The 14679-nt window shown below is 44.2% G+C and overlaps 2 protein-coding genes across 10 annotated transcripts in view; both read right to left on the bottom strand.

Moving 5' to 3' along the window:
- L3mbtl3 (L3MBTL histone methyl-lysine binding protein 3) overlaps positions 1-2202 on the bottom strand; it is a 100931-nt gene extending 98729 nt beyond the window's left edge. For 3 of the 9 annotated variants that reach the window (XM_063276392.1, XM_006227696.5, XM_063276409.1), the window contains exon 1: positions 1603-2202. The gene's annotated coding sequence lies outside the window, so the exon portion shown is untranslated. Of the gene's footprint in view, positions 1-802; positions 942-1602 lie in introns of those variants that run through there. The other 6 variants (XM_039098996.2, XM_039098995.2, XM_063276402.1 and 3 more) reach the window with 4 other exon arrangements.
- Positions 1-14679, bottom strand: part of Rbs10l2 (ribosomal protein S10 like 2) — a 159912-nt gene that overhangs the window by 117633 nt on the left and 27600 nt on the right. The window lies entirely within an intron of this gene.

Here is a 14679-nt window from a genome sequence, read left to right as displayed (position 1 = left end):
AGCCCATGAGCGCAGATCGGCGCACGCACGCGTGGCGAGGCGGACCGGGGTCGCCGGCCTCGGCTACCCGGGCGGCCGTAAACAAGTTGCAGGCTCCGCGGCCCCCGCCGCAGCCGGCCGCCGCCTCGCCTCGCTCGCACGCCCGCGCCCGCACCGGAGGCGCTGCGCGGAGAAGATCGCCGCGACGGCGCGGGTGCCCGGCCCGGCCCCGCGCCCTCCTTCCCGCGGGGACGGCAGTGTCGAGCCCGCGCCGCCGCGTTCCCTAAGAGCACTTTCCTGCTTCCAGCAGGAAAGAAGAAAAAAAAATCCAGCGGAGGCTTTATTTCTTTCTTCTTCTTCTTTTTTTTTTTTTTCCGTGCAACTTTCCCAAAATGGCGGAAATTGGAGGCGATCTCTAGGAAATTCTCCCACAGTCGGCGGCGGCGAGCAGGGGAGGTGGCGAGCGGGGAGAGCACACACGCAAACTCTCGGCCGCCGGCCCCGCCGCGGCTTGGGTGTGCGTGCGTGTGCGGGTGCGTGTGCGCGGTGCGAGTCGCGGAGGGAGGCCTCTCGGCGCGCGCTCACACTCACACCGACACACACACACTCACCGACACACACACACTCACCGACACACACATTCACACACACACGGCCGCGCCAGCCAGACGCGCCTCTGCCACATTCAACCAGTCCGTTCTCCGCAGCCCAGCCGGTTAGGAAAGTGGCCCGGCCTCTTTTCCCACTGCCTCGGTCTCCCGTACTTGGACTTCTCGCGCTCGCCCGCCCGCTCGCTCGCTCGCTCGCCCGCCCGCTCGCTCACCCGGTGCGCGCCCGGCACAAAGGCCACACGGGCGGAGGGGGCCGCAGGGGCGGCGCGCCGGTGCTCGCGTCCTCCCGCCGCCGCACCGATCGTGCCCGCGGTCCCCTCCCGAAGCCGCCCCCTCCCTCCTTAGCCTCAGGCCGACCGCGCTCGGTGCCCCCGGGGAGGCTGCGGCTCCGCCGCGATTCCCCCCCAGCGCCGCCCCGGACACGCAGCCCCGCGGTGCCGCGCTTCTCCCCCCACCGCCGCCACCCCGCGCCCGGTGTCAAAAAAGCGACCAAAGTGACAAGCTCGGGGGGGCGCGGGGGAGGGGGCCCACACGCATCCCGCCGCCTGCGCGCCGGCGACCGCCCGACGCGGCCGCCTCGGCCCGCTCCCTTCCGCACGGCCCCCCACACCCTTCCCCGTGTGCGCGCAAAGGAGAAAAAAAATACAAGTCTCTCCTCCCCCCCATTTTTTCCTTTCTCTTTTCTCGCTCTTTTGTTCCTCTTTCGCACTCGCACTCACTACTTCAGAGTGAGATGCCCACAGACTCCCCCTCCAGCCGCTTCCGAGTCACTTGCCCACTTTTTTCCCCGGGATTAAGTTTTCTCCTCTTTCCCAGAGGCGCAGAGAAGTGGGGGAGAAACCCCTTCTCTCCTTCCCCTCCCCTGATCTCTTTCCCAAGACGAGGGTGCGCTTCCTTCCCTCTCTCGGTCTCAGAACTTTCATCCTCACCGAGAAAAAAAATCAATGAATGGCTCTGGCGCAGGCCGATCTGCGGATTAATTAGAGATTAGATCCGATCAAGCGCTCCTTACCCCCAAATTTTCTCTCTTTTTTTTTTCTCCGTCTCACGAGTAGTCCTGACAAATGGTCCAGGGCTGCGGGCGCAGTGCGCATGTGCGCGTAGAGTCAGGGCTGGGGAGAGGGGAAACTGCGCTGGTGCCGGTGCCGCCGCCGCCGCCGCCGCTGCCGGGGAGGCTCGCACTGCCTTCCTTCTGACTGCTGCTGCGCCTTCGCCGCTGGAAAGCCGCGATTGAGCGGCTCGGCCGAGGCGGCCGCCCTCACACAACTGCTTCAGGTGCATCTCTCCGCGATCCTTGTCGCCGCTTCCGAGCTGCTTCAAAGAACGGCCCGAACAAATGTGAAAGACCGAGAAGGTTATAGATTTCTTTGTCTGCTTTTGCACTTTACTTTTTTTCTACGGCAATTTGCAGAGCAGCGAATCCACCATGTGCTGCCTAAACGTGTGCATTCAGCCATTAAAGAGTGGGCCCTGGTCTCACACCGTTGCTACCCAGGGGCTAGATCCATGCCACAGGTCAAGAATAAAATAGGAAATAAAGTTCTACGCTTGTACGGAGTTTCATTTGCCCTTTTCGGGACTGGAAGAATGCATAATAAAGTCTGAAACTTGTGCGTCCTTTTCCGCATCCTAAATGAGATTTATATTGACAGCTCCAGCGGGTTAGGCCTCTGTTGAAAAGGATGCTGGGAGTTCTACCTCAACTTAGAAATCTCTGGTAGAGTGCCTAGGCAATAAGAGGGGACCGCCCGCTTAAGGTACTCAGGCAAGATGGCTGAGCTTCCTAAATAGCCAACTGTGCCTTTATCAACGCGTCAAATCTGGATAAAAACCATTATTGCATTTCGATATTGGCAGTTTTCTGCTTAGGGATTGCAAGCTGACTTTGGGGGAGTTTACGGATGCCCTTTTCTACAAGGTTCAGGGGAGGGGGCAGACGAAATAATTCAAAGTAATTAAACTTGTGATAAATATGTTATGCCAACAGGAGAGTTTGCTGTGAAAGGAAAAAGGCAGTAAGGCAAACCCTGCACTTCTCAAAGAGGAAAGAGAAAGCGGTGGGGAAGTCCAGGAAAGGTCCGCCCCCTGGCTGGACTGTTTGTTTTGTGTCTAATGACAGGTATGGGGCCTTTCTCTGCTATTGTTGCCTGAGGCCTAGGATTTAAAAATATATATATACCACAGATGGACATTCCATATTAAAAAGCCTTCCTCTAAAATGTAAGATTTTTCTTGATTAAATTTTTTTTCCACTTAAGGAATGTTCCTTGCACTAGTTTCAGAAAATACACTCTTAAATTCTTTCTTCGGGCTCGTGAAATGCAGAGATGCCGACCACCATCCAGTGCTGCCATTACTGTAGGGGCCAGCTCTCAAACCAAAATCAAGGCACATCTGTGCTCTGGAACACAGGCGCTAACTCTCCCTGCAGAGTTTCAAAATAAGAGTTGATAAAATAAGCTTTGTGAGTTGAGCAGTAAGCAGTTTAGAGCACAGAAGACCCAGTTACTGAGGGCTCTTGATAAGCTCAGACCACCACCTGACGACTGATTTCACTCATTCGGTTCAACCTGCTTCAAGGCTGTGCCAGGACAACTTCATGAGCCGACCGGAACTTCAGCTTTCGGCCTTTTCTTCCCAACTCTTGAATAACAAAATACGTGAAATGTCCAAAGAGACGAGAGAAAGAAAGAGAGGCCACAAGTTTTGTCTTAACCTAAGACTTTGCCCTAGGAAAAACAAAGTTAATTTCAAATTCTTCTTTCTTAAACTCCATCTTGCAGCCATTTACTAGATAATTTTAGATATTTCTATAGTGTGTGGGTGCGTGTTTTCATAGACATTAATTCAATAGAATCTTTTTTAAAATTATGTTTTTTGTGTTATTTCTGTTTGGTTTTTGATATAGGATCTTATACTGCAACCCTAGTTGGCCTGAGATTCCTAACAGTCCTTCCACGTCAGCTTCTTAAGTACTGAGATAGTAGGGATTTGCTCCCATGTCCTCCACCACTCTTTCAAGGTGCTTGAAATGAAGAGAAGACCAAAAGTAACATTATGCCAAGTAGTGAATACCATGGTTGCAAGAATAGTTGAGGAGTCCGGGATAGCAATAAGCGGATACATCAAGGATGAACACAGATCCATTATTCTAGAAGAGTCTACTAAGGACAACCAATCAGAGAAGGCCTATTAAAGCCAAGGATTTAGAGAGCATGCCTTGCATAGAAACTGCCCTGGGCAAGGGTTGGCTACCAGAAATTGCCATGGCTTGAGGTTTGATACAATGTAGCCATTGTATTTCTGCTTCAGAACTCACTATAAAAACTTCATCGCAAGGTATTGTTAAAATGTGGCCCAAGATGGAGATACTAAAGATTTTGAAGTCCTGTAAGAATAAGGACTTTAAAATCAGCTCCCAAAAAGTCAAATAAAAGAAAAATAATGTCATTTTTCCTTAAATCACAGACAGAAATGTTGTTAGATTCTAGATATCAATATTATTCTAAATATCAATTTGGTACTGTTGTCAATACACTGGACCCCTTGTCCCTCAAAGAAATAACATGCTAATAGAAACTTCTTTACTTGCCTTCAACCTTCTACCTACCGTTAACTGGCAAACGCTATATCATTCTGGCCAGTGTCACTTAACATTTTCTCTAAGCCTCCCACCCTGCCTCATCCCACAACATGTAAATACCCAGAACACTCTTCAGATAGGCCTGCTGCTCCTTGACATCGCAAACAAGAGGATTACCTCAGTTCCATGTTTTTCTCCGTATTTTTATATCAAATGTACATACCCTTCAAATACACACTCTTGGAGTCAAAGTAATGTTTACGTGGAAGACGTTTTAAACAAATTGCAGTATTCGTCCTTCAAAGACATTTTGAGCCTTCTCAAGAGCTCCCAAGTGAAGGTCCTTTAAAGCTCTGAGTTTGCATACTGTAATTGCCTCTCTCCATGAACTTCCAAGTTAGAACTGTTCACGACCTGTCCCGAACACTAAGCCTGCCCTGCCTTTTAGGACACAGGCCTGCAGTAGATGACCTCTTCCATGAGCCAGTTCCCCTCTCCTCCCAGTTTAAAGATGCCCAAGAGTAAAGTCCAATAGTTGTGTGTTCTCTCCTGCTTGCGCCACAACCACCAAAAAACCCCAAGCAGGCCCATTCAAACTCTGGGGCTTCCATTCTCTCTTTACTTTGACATTGAAAACACGGCTATTTCTGAGCCCCTTTAAAGGCCATATCCCACTGCTCCTCCCTATGTCACCGGAACACATCCCATTTTGTACAAAGTAGTCAGACCCCAGAAAGTGATTTAAGTCAGGAGTGAGAAATCACCCACCTTCCAGGCACCAGAATAATGACTATGGAGAGCTCATTCCCTGGGCTTAAGCCTTCACTAATGAGATAAGGTCATGGATCCCACGGCCGGTAGATTGGATCGGTTTTATAACCACAAACTGCTTTTCCTAATCCAAGGCCTCATGTTGTAACATATGTAATCTTGAGGTAAAGTGAGTACTTCTAGAAAAATTGTTTAAGTGAACAAAATCTTTAAAAAAAAAAAAAAACTCTTACTTATAAGTACGTATTGAGTGATTCCATGATTTTGTTTTGTTTTATTTTGTTTCGTGTGTGTGTGTGTGTGTGTGTTGTGTTTTTGTTGTTGTTTTGATTTGTTTTTTGTTGTTTTCATTGTTTGTTTTTTGTCTTGCCTACGTAACTGGGTACTCCACGTTATCCTAAGGATCTAAATGATGGTTTGACCTCAATTCTTTCAACTGATATTTTTAAGGGCTCAGTTTGATATTCCTCTCAGTATTCCAAATTAGGACTTCTTGAACTTTTCCCACCTGCAAGTCATTTTTTTTTTTTTTTGCTCTAAAAAATTCCTTTTACAAGACTTTGTGTCTATGAGTATATAAAGTAGATAAACAAATGAAGCGTTTGTTTATGGTAAATCATAAAGAACTTTGTTTTAGAACAGTTCTTTGGTATTATAAAGCAGATTTGCACACTAATGAGATGAATGTCCTTCTTTACCGTACCTCCAAGAGTTAAATCTCATCTGAATATTTAATATTTCAGGCTGTAGAGCAACTTCATGATTTTTCAGACTTTATTGATTTAGAGAAACTTCATGATTTTTCAGAGCTTACGATGTTCAGATTTTACAGCCATCCATGTTGAGAATGCCACTTCACATAAATACATACCACAAAATGGCGGACATGTGTTTAGCACCACTTTAGACATTTTTGAAAATGTTGTCCTGATTCCAGGCCAAAACTTATTTGGTGATACCTTTTATTTATTGAGTTGGAACTCAAGTCAACAATGCAAATAGTAACTTTTAGAATCACTCTAACAAGATACAATCAGAAGATATACTAGTTTAATACGGGCTGATGAATGATAGCAAAATATGGGAGGTCCTTGTTTTCTATAATTATATGATTATTTAAGGGGAAAAAGTTTTGTAAGTAAAATCCGAACACTGCAGGCCACAGCATACAACAGCCTCAGTGTTTTGGGTGTCATGTGCTGGCATTTCACAGTATAGCCACATGCTCAGTACAATGTGCACATTCCGTATGTCCAGAACCAAGGCCTCAGTGAAGTTGAAATACAACATAGGAGAATGCTGGCTGAAATGGCTTAGACACACCGCATGCTTTATTTTGAATTAATCTCCGGGTATTGCATGATCAAGAGCCCTTTGCTGTTACCAATCGTTTCGCATACATGACCTCCACATTCACTTATATAACCCAATGTAGGGTTGCAATCCACAGCTGACGCCGAAGATGAGTTCTGCACAACAAGGGAAGGTTTGCCCAAGCACTTTAATACCAGTCCTTACTCTCATTTTTGTGATACATCTGCATGTGTTACTGGAACAGAGCTTGCGATAGTGAAATAGAACTGAAATTCTGAGAGCATTCTAGATGTCCCAACACTTGAGTCACACCAAGGCATGAGGATCAAGAGATCAGTCAAGACCCATCTGGGCTATATATAAGACAGTCTGAAAGCTAAGGAAACTAAATTCAAGTATCTTAGTGGTAGAGCTCTCACCTGCCACACAAAAGATCCAGCCAATCCTGGGCACTGGTAAAAGTAAAAACAGTAAATAAATAAAATAGAAAAAAAGATGTTAAAGGAAGCCTAAATACCAATGCTTTAGAACTAAGCAATATCAATAAGAACAAACGAGATTTCAGACCATTTCAGTGGCAGTAGTCCCCAATTATGTCTTTAGCAATTCAATCTAGAATTGTCTTTGCTTTTGCCCTGGCTTCTTGGCCACAGGAGGATGGATCAGGAGTCAACATTTCATCTGAGAACTGAATGGAGAGGATAGCCTAAGAGTCACCAAAGACGTCTTGCCCATGTCGGTCTCCAGTAACATTTAGTCATATGAACAAGAGCTACAAAGGATGAGGGTAGTTAGTAGGCCTTACATTGGAGGATCATTCACAGTCAGAGAAAGATAAGACACTAATCACTATGGTACATCTGTAGACCTGAGGCACCTAGAAAGTGCAGGTAAGAAAAGCACAAGTCTGAGGTCATAGCAGAGGCAACAGCAGAATCCTGTCTCGAAAAAAGCAGTTTGGAGCAGTTACCTTGCCTCCTTTGCTCCTCTTTCTATATTTGTAAAATGAAATGGTTGATAATACCTAGCCCAGGAGGGTGTTATAAAAATTTTACAGATGAATGCAAGAAAAAGTCCTCAGTATTTAGTTGTAATGAATAAATGTTAGAGACTTGCTCAATTTTAGTGTATTTACCAGCTATTAGGAAGTGATGATATATATATATATATACATATATATATATATATATATATATGGTATTATGCTTCAAATATGAAATGTATGAAATGTTGAAGGTTTGGTCTCCAGAGTAGCATGCAGAGGAAGGGATTGCAGAAGTGACTGGATCTCAGGATGCTTCTGTTTGGCCTGATCAATGATCTTATCCTTGTTTGGATTCATAGCTGAGTGGACAATGGGGAAGTGAAGGACATTGTGGAATGCAGTCTTGACTGACACCAGTGGGTTTGTACCTTTAAAGGATATATACCTTGTACCTGGCTCTTCCTCCCTCTGTCTTGCTGTGTCCTGGCTACACTGAGGGGAGCAGCTTCTTCTGTCACCATCATATTCTACCTCATCTAAGGACTGCAAGAGCACAGGAACTCTTCCACATACCCCCCTAGTTATTGTCTCAGGTGTTTGTGTTACAAATAAAAAGCTGTGTAACACAATGAGTTACAAAGTTATTCTAATACGTTTATTAACTTGGGGTGATTGAGTCTAACTAATTAACGTATCTATCACTTTAGACATTTATTAATGGTCTCAGTTGTCTAACTGAAACATTGTATCCATTACCCCCTACCCGGATCTCCACATTCTGTGGTACTCCTGCTGATAATCAAGGTTCAAATCTGCTTTTGTGTCAGGTTTTTGTTAAAAGAGCATTTGATACTTATCTTTCTGTGCCAAGTTACTTTAACTTCTGACTCGTTATATTGTCTCAAATGAAACAAGTTCCCAATTTTTAAGGCTGACCAGCATTCCACTCCCTATAGTCATATTTTCTTAACCTGTATATTGGTGGAGGGATACAAGTTGATTTTACTAGTCAACTATTATGAATAGTGCCACACGGAGGGAGTACAATAGTACCCTTCACACACTGCCTTCAAACTTTTCCCGGGTATACTGAGATGTAGCATGTAGCATGGGTAGATCATGAGGAACTATAGTTGCAAGGTTCGTTCTTTTGTTTGTCTGTGTTTGTATGACTTTACTAGTGACATTCCCATGGTGTCCAGGGATAATGGGCTATATTCTGATCCACACTGCCCTTCCATGTTTTGATAATAATTTCCCTAATATGAGTGTGGGGACAACTTGTTTCCATCAGTGATTTTATCTCTCAAATGATTAGCTCTGTTGAAAATTTGCTTTGTAAAAATGTCTTGACTGTGTGTATTTGAGAAGTACTGGTTGAAGTCTTTTGTCAGGCTTCTATGTTTGGTTCTGGGCTGTGCCCATCATCCAGGAGTGAAAACCTCTGGGACTGTGAGCCAAATCAAAGTCCCAGTAACTCATAGTGAGTGTGCAAAAAACACCAATTAAGCTGTTGGAAGAAATGCTATCATACATATTATATCACCCTCTCACCCCTCTCTTTCTCACTGGTCTCCAGACCACAGATATCCTACTCTAGGAGTCTCCATGGGCAACAGCGTCCTGAAAGGTCCTAAAAGCATGTAAGCAGAGCTCCTTATAGAATCATAGGCCTTATTTCAAAGGAGCCTGCTGTTCAGAATATATTATCTTTATTTAGCACTTATATTATACTTTTACACTCTCCAGGCCGGTTTGAACTAAATATTTGTTTAAAACATTCCCACATTATCTTTTGTAAGAAGATAACTGAGGCATGCTTCCAGTTTCCAATTTCTGTATCTGGTGTTTGAAAATGCTGATGCTGTCACATGAATACAGTCAATCAATTTCTCTCTCTCTCTCTCTCTCTCTCTCTCTCTCTCTCTCTCTCTCTCTCTCTCTTTCTCGTGTGTCTCTGTGTGTGTACAAAACACTATATTGAAAAACCCAAGCCCAATTATAGACAACTCTGGAATTTCAGGAAGAGATAAACACACACTACTTAAAAAGAGTAAGCACACACTGCCTTTTGGCCACTGTCATTATGAATTGAAACTTTATTAATGCAGGGAAGCTTCTAGTAAAGCTGCAAGGCCTACCAGTCTGGCCCTAGTTGACTCCCTTTTGGTCACGGTTTGAGGCTCCAGATCAGCCCTCATCTGAGGATCCTCCCACCTAGGTGGTCTTTTTCTCTCTCATCAAATATCTCTGATAGTTCTTTCTAAGTTCTAAGCTCTCTATCTCCAGAGAAACAGCATTCTTATTTCTTATCCATGCTATGCCTTTAAATGTGCTCTTGATTGTACCCTCTGTGCTGACTAGGTTTATGGCAACTTCACACAAGCATCTTTTTGGAAGAGAGAACCTCAAATTAAAGACAACCCCTCCCCTGCCCCCAACACAGGCATACCAGATTGGCCTGTGGGTAAGGCTGTGGTGCTTTTCTTTTAATAGATAATTGATATTAGAGGGCTGAGCTCATTGTGGGCTCATTGTCATGCTGTGAGAAACCAGGTTGAGCAAGCCATGGGGAGCAATCAGTTAGCAGCATCCATCCATGGCCTTTGCATCAGCTCCTGCCTCCAGGTTCCTGCCTTGGCTTCCCTCAGTGATACGTTGTGACCTAAGCATGGTAAGCTGAAATAAACCCTTTTCTCCCCAAGTCGCTTTTGGACAGTGTTTTATCACAGCAGTAAAAACTCTCACTAATCACCCATTCTCTAACCCATGAATTTCCATCCTCCTCTCAAAATCTCCAGGCTGTTATCCTCTCAAACTTTCATCATAGCCAAAAGCCATTTTTCTTCTTTCAAGCGTTAAATAGGGAGGAAAAAAAAACTTTTCTTCTTTTCTACATCCCTTCAAACTTTGAATTATAATCTCTTCTTATTCTTTGCTTCCAACATCTTTTTTAAAATTTATTCTAGATTTTATTATTCTATCTGTATAAACTTTTGTCTGTATGTATGTATGTTTACCACGTGTATGTCTGGTGCCTTCAGAGGTGAGAAGAGTATATTAGATCTCCCAGAGCTGAAGGTACAGGAGGTTGTTCTCTGCTGGAGTAACAACTGCTCTGAAGAACTAAGCCATTCTTCCTGTCCCCCAAACATCTATCTATCTGTCTGTCTGTCTGTCTGTCTGTCTGTCTGTCTGTCTGTCTGTCTATCTACCTACCTATCAACTGTCAAACCATAGATGTGTCCGTTAGGTCAAAGGACAACTTTGATGAGTTGGCTTTCTTAATACACCTTTGTGTGGGTTCAGGGGATTGAACTCTGGTCTCTGAGCTTGCACAGGAGGAGCCAACACTCTACCCATCTCCAGCATTCTTGAGCAAATAGTTCACACTCTCTTCATTTCCCTATTTCTTAGTCATTTTAAAGCCATGGACATGTCTGTGTGTGCTTCCCTCTATGGAAAGTCCCCAGCAATATCCTACACATTGAATCTACTACCACAGACTACTTCCTGCTTAAGATTTTGGAAACACTTGGCAGTGCTGTCTAATCCCTTTTATACCTGTCTTTTCATGCAGCTCCCCTGTCAGTTTGCTGTTCTATAGGACCAGCCCCCTCTTTCCCTTCTCATTTGGTGAATATGTGTTTGGTATTTAAATTAGCATTCTCACTGGACTGAGAGATTACCCCAAAGAGTATAACTATTTTCTGAGTATATCTGTGAGGGTATTTTCAGAGAAAAGGCATCATGATTTGGAAGACCCACAGATTATCTACACCAGGCAATCTTAGTGCAGCACTGTAAAGGACTGTCAACTATCTGGGAACCTAGATAGGACAGAAAGATTTCCTGTGACTCTCTCCTGGGAATGGGATGCATGATTCTTCTCTTGTTCTTAGACAATAGAATTTCAGGACTTTTTATCTTTGCACTCTAAAGCCACCACCACTCCACACCCTCTGCAGATCACATTTGGCCACTGACCTCCCTGTATTGACAGCCTTTTCTCATACCAAGACACACAACAGTTTCTTTTTGTGAAACTTCTTGATAGTCATTTGGGTTCATTTTATAATAAACCTCCCCTGTCTATTGCTCTACCCATTCATCAATCTTTCAAATATTATCTACCCCTCTTCTTTGTGGTCTCTAAGAAGAACTCTGAACTAGTATGCTTCTAAAACCAAATTCTGGACCCTTATTACTTTGTAGTAATTCGTATTGATTGACAACAATTCTGACAGATTGTACATTCACCTTAGAAATAAATCTCTGGGGGGTTGGGGATTTAGCTCAGTGGCAGAGCACTTGCCTAGGAAGCGCAAGGCTCTGGGTTCGGTCCCCAGCTCCGGAAAAAAAAAAAAGAAATAAATCTCTGGGTATTTCCCTGAGAGAATTGGTAGACCTTAATTAAGATAGGAAGGTCCACTTTAAAGGTGGGTAGCATCATTGCATGAGCTAGTGTCCTGGACTGTATCGAACAGAGACATAGAGGCTATTTGCCGCAATTCCCTGTTCTCAGCCTCCTGGCTGTAGATTCAATGTGACCACCTGCTTCATCTTCCTGCCACCATGCCATTTCCACCAGCATGGACTGTGTTCTCTCAAACGGTGAGCCAAAGTAAACCAGTCTTTCCTTTAAAAATATCTTTAAAATATATTTTTTTTGTTTATTATTGTAGATTTATGTGTTTGGGGGTGTGTACTGTGGTGTGTGTGTATGGGTGGGTGGGTGGGGTTTTCTCTATCTTTTCTCCAGGTTCCAGGGATCAAACTGAGATCATCAGACTTAGCCTGAAGAGGATCTCTACTCACTGAACTATTTTCTCCCTCCCTCTCTTCTTGAGGTTGCCTTTTCCAGGCATTTTCTTCATAATAACAAAAGGAACAAAGACATTGCCTCAGTTAGGGTTTCTATTGACATGAAAGGACACCATGACCAGATATGTTTTCTTATGAAGGAAAAACATTTAGCTGGGGCTGCCTTGCAGTTTGGAGCTTTAATCCATTATTGTCTTTGCAAGAAGCATGGCAGCATGCAGATAGTCATGCAGGCAGGAGCTGGAGAGGGAGTTGAGAGTTTTACACCTGGATATGTAGGCAGCAGGAGGGATGACATTAGGCCTTCCTTGAGCATCTGAAACCTGAAAGCCCACCCACACTGACACACTTCCTCCAAAAAGACCACACCTACTCCAATAAGGCCACGCCTCCTAACAGTACCACTGTCTATGAGCCTATGAGGGCCCTTTTCATTCAAACCACATTCCATTCCCTGGTCCTCATAGCCTTCTAGCTAGAGCATAACACAGAAATACATTCAGTCCAACTTGAAAAGTCCCCATAGTGTATCACTCTGAACCCTGTTTAAAAGTCCAAAATGCAGTCTCTCCTGAGACTCATGCAATCTCTCAACTGTAATCCCCAGAAAAATCAAAATTGAAGAGCAGATCACGCGCTCCCAACATGCAAAGACACAGAATATACACTACTGTTCCAAAAGGGAGGAAAAAACTTAGTGAGGAAATACTGAACCAAAACAAGACCAAAAACCAGCTGGTCAAACTCCCAACTCCACATCTCCATGTCTACTATCAAAACAAAAAAAACGCTCTTCAGATCTCCAACTCATTTTAGCTTTGTAGATTGCAACACACTCCTTTCTCTTGGGCCTGCTCTACTCCCTGGTCACTTGGCCTCAGGCTTTTCTTTACTCTGTTTACACTTCCTGGGGCTCCTTTTCTCTTCAACTGCTTTCCTTGCTCAACTTGCTCCTTTTCATTTTAAATCTGCATAAGACTGACCACTAACAGCCACACAACATAGTCAACACTAAGTTGTTTTTAAATGTCCTCTCCTAAAGCTGTTAGTCCCGGGTTCTTCAATTTAGCCTCAGGCAGATGGTTTGGGCTAAAACAAGGGCAAAAGCAATCCCATTCTTCACCACACTACCACAAGAATGGTCTCCAGGCCACATGCTAATATTTTTCTCTGAAACTTGTTGAGCCAGGCCCCAAGAGTTCAAATCACCCTCTGCACTACTGTCTTCAATGCTTACACTAGTACTAGTGCAGCCCACTAAATTCTGCTGAAAACTTCAGCTGCTTTTCTAATTTAAGGGATAAAAGTCCACATTCTTCCAAAACAAACAAACAAACAAACAAACAAACAAAAAAACCCCTGGCCCAGCCTTTCACAGCAAGACACTAACCAGTCTCTGGTACAAACTTCTGTCTTAGGGTTTTTATTGCTGTGAAGTTCATGACCTCAGGAACTCTTATAAAGGGGAACATTTAATTAGGGCTAGCTTACAGTTCAGAGGTTCAGTCCATTATTACCATGGTGGGAAGCCTGGTACCACATAGGCAGACATGGTGTTGGAGAGTAGTTGGAGTAGCTGAGAGTTTTACATACCAGTTTGAAGACAACAGGAAGAGAGAAGAGAGGGGGGCCTAACTTTTTTAGAACCCACAACGCCCACCCCCATTGACACACTTCCTTCAACAAGGTCACACTTCCTAACAGTATCACTCTCTAGGAGCCTATGAGGATCATGTTCATTTAAACCACCTCAGACTTTGTTCTAAGTGAGCCCTTGTGTCACCTTCAGGACATTCGAGTTCATCTTTGTGGACTGGACTGTGCCATCATGATTACTCTACTGAGCTTTTAGTATCAGTAAATTTCTTGAAATAAATTCCTCTATGTATTTGAAAACAGTGAGATAGTGCATTTGACAAAAACAAAACAAAAAAAACCAAAAAACAAAAAACAAAAAAAAACAGTGTTTGAACTTTGGAGTTAGACCTAGGTTGTAGTCTCCATTTTAGCTCCAAACTAGATACTGGGTCACAACAATCTATGTAAACTGAGTTTCTTCCCATTTACAGCAACCCCTGCTTTCCTGGGATGCTATCAGCTTACTTGAGATAATATGTACGAGCTCATCATGTGGTAACTGTAGTTCTTGCCTGCTTTTCCTGTCTGCCTTCTTCATCCCTGTTTACAGTAGCACTGAGCTCTCAGGCATAGATTTAACAATGACTTCCTCTTCCTGTCTCCCACATCCAGTTGGTCAACAAATCCCATTGATTGTTCCTCTATAATGCCTCCCCACCCTTCCTCTCCCTTTTACTATTTCCTCTGTCACTGCCTACTTTGTCTCCTGCCAGAATTATGACCTTATATTTATAGCTACATTTTGGCTACAGCTCTACTCCTCAGTAATGTTAGTCACTTCCCTGCCTCAGGCCTTAAGTGAGTCCTCCCAATGTGAGAAGAAATCTGTCATCCTGGTATGTTAGTCCATGTCCTTCAGACCTTTCAGTCGTAAGCCCGAACACCACAGAACCTTGTGTACACCACGTAAGCCAGCACACTGTCACCTTACACTGCCACTTTTATCTTTATTTCCTAAGCCTCACATGCCTTCC

This window comes from Rattus norvegicus, chromosome 1, assembly GCF_036323735.1.
Source record: "Rattus norvegicus strain BN/NHsdMcwi chromosome 1, GRCr8, whole genome shotgun sequence".
In the NCBI taxonomy this organism is placed as follows: Eukaryota; Metazoa; Chordata; class Mammalia; order Rodentia; family Muridae; genus Rattus; species Rattus norvegicus.
This window is presented reverse-complemented; position numbering and strand designations above follow the sequence as displayed.